The 2,623-nt window shown below is 43.8% G+C and overlaps 1 pseudogene; it reads left to right on the forward strand.

The window, feature by feature from the left end:
* Positions 1 to 368: 368 nt before the first annotated feature.
* On the forward strand, positions 369 to 2,216 carry LOC108530773 (elongation factor 1-gamma-like; annotated as a pseudogene).
* Positions 2,217 to 2,623: the final 407 nt, after the last annotated feature.

A 2,623-nucleotide genomic window follows, 5' to 3' on the forward strand; every position in this document is an offset into this window, starting at 1 on the left:
CAAGACTATGATATTGACAATTTGGGCCTTGGCTTTCCTCCCTTTATTTGGCATTTCTTGCCAAGTGGAACAAAACACACATTTCAGGGTAGGTAGGATTTGCTCTGTCTATTCTTTTAACTGACAATATGACATATGCACATAGTAAACCTTTCAAACAGTACAAAGTTAAACATTTATAGTAAAATATTAATCCTCCTCTCACTGTAGATCCTAAGTCCTGCAGTCCTCTGGGGAAGTAGCCTCTGCTGAGCTTCTTTTACATGTCTTTTCTATGCATATGAATATATATTTTAAGTACATATAGATGGTATGTATCTTAAACCTCAGAAAGAATCTCTTCTTGTCCCTTTCTTTGCGGAATCACCATGGCAGCTGGGACCCTGTACACATATCCTGAAAACTGGAGAGCCTCAGGGCCCTCATTGCTGCTCAGTACAGCGGGGCTCAGGTCCATGCGCTGTCCGCACCACCCCACTTCCACTTTGGCCAAACCAATCGCACCCCTGAATTTCTCTGCAAATTTCCTGCTGGCAAGTATCCAGCATTTGAGGGTGATTATGGGTTCTGTGTGTTTGAGAGCAATGCCATTACCTACTATGGAGCAATGAGTTGCTGCAGGGAAGTACACCCGAAGCAGTAGCCTAGGTGGCGCAGTGGGTGAGCTTTGCTGATAGCGGTAGAGCGCCCCCAGCCAGGACCTGGGTGTTCCCCACATGAGCATCAGGCACCACAACAAGCAGGCCACTCAGAATGCAAAGGAGGAAGTGAGGCGAATTCTGGGGCTGCTGAATGCTCACTTGAAGATGAAGACGTTTCTGGTGGGTGAATGAGTGAGTGGCTGACATCACAGTCGTCTGCACCCTTTTGTAGCCGTATAAGCAGGTCATAGGACCTTCTTTCCACCAAGCCTTTCCGAATTTTGTAATATATTTTATCATATTTATAATATATATCATTATTATAATATATAATTATATATACAATGCACCTTCCCTTATTTTATCTATATATGTAATTTTTATATATATACAAAACAAAATATTTTGAATAATATTTTAAATATTAAAATAATATATTATATTTATTTATGTATATATAATGTTATACCGCTGTCCCGTCACCTGCATTAACCAGTCTCAGTTCCCGGCTGTTTGGGGGAAGTGAAACTGTGTGAGGAAGAGGCCCATTTGATCTAAAAAGTGCCGAGAGCCAACCTAAAAAAGACACCCTACGGAAAAAGCAGGGTTCACAGGAAGAGAAGCAGAGCCCCAGGCTGATTGGAAGGAGAAGAAAATGGCGGCTGCCCCTGCTCCTGAAGAGGTGATGGATGAATGTAAGCAGGTGCTGGCCACTGAGCCTAAGGCCAAGGACCCCTCCGCTCACCTGCCCAAGAGTACCTTTGTGTTGGATGAATATTTATTTATTTATTTATTTATTTATTTATTTATTTATTGAGGCAGAGTCTCACTCTGTCACCCGGGCTGGAGTACAGTGAGTGGCATGATCTCGGCTCACAGCAACCTCCACCTCCCCGGTTCAAAAAATTCTCCTGCCTCACCCTCCTGAGCGGCTGGGATTACAGGCGCCCACTGCTATGCCCGACTAATTTTTTGTATTTTTAGTAGAGATGGAGTTTCACCATGTTGGTCAGGCTGGTCTCGAATTCCTGACCTGGTGATTCGCCAGCCTCGGCCTCCCAAAGTGTTGGGATTACAGGCGTGAGCTGCCGCACCTGACCGTGTTGGATGAATTTAAGCAGCAAGGACTCCAACAAGGACACACTCCCTGTGGCACTGCCATATTTTTGGGAGCACTTTGATGAGGATGTCTAGTCCCTGTGATACTCAGCGTATCGCTGCCCTGATGAACTCACTCAGTCAGATCTTCATGAGCTGCAATCTCATCACTGGAATGTTCCAGCGACTGGACAAGCTGAGGAAGAATGCTTTCACCAGTTTCATCCCCTTTGGAACCAACAATAGCAGCTCCATTTCTAGAGTCTGGGTCTTCTGAGGCCAGGAGCTTGCCTTTCCTCTGAGTGCAAATTGGCAGGTGGACTATGAATCATACATACGGAGGAAACTGGATTCTGGCAGTGAGGAGACACTTGGAATCCAAATATATCCATAGTGAAAGTTCGAGAGTACTTTTCCTGGGAGGGGGACTTCCAGCATGTTGGCCAAGACTTCAATCAAGGCACGATCTTCAAGTGAACATCTCTTGCCAACGCCTAGCTGCCTGCATCTGCCCCTTCAGGGAGACGGGGGTCATTAAAGGAAACTGAACATTGAAAAAAAAAAGAGTCTCTTCTCTCCCACATGGCTTCCTTACTTTGGACAACTTTCTTAACCTCTGCTTGTTTCAGATGACTCATCGATATAAAATTAACATAACATCACAGAATTAATTTGGAATTAACTTGTATGTTTAATAAAGCTCCTGGAAAGGTATCTGACACAAAAGGGAGCACTCTGTGTTAGCTATTATTGCTATTTACACTTTTGCCCAAAATCTTGCATTAATAATGGACATAATTACCCTGGGAATCCAAATTATTCCAAATGTTTAAAAAAGTTCTATAATACAGACTGTAGAGACAGGGTAATTAGCTGGGCATGGT

The sequence above is a fragment of the Rhinopithecus bieti genome, unplaced genomic scaffold, assembly GCF_001698545.2.
Source record: "Rhinopithecus bieti isolate Rb0 unplaced genomic scaffold, ASM169854v2 scaffold_7683, whole genome shotgun sequence".
In the NCBI taxonomy this organism is placed as follows: Eukaryota; Metazoa; Chordata; class Mammalia; order Primates; family Cercopithecidae; genus Rhinopithecus; species Rhinopithecus bieti.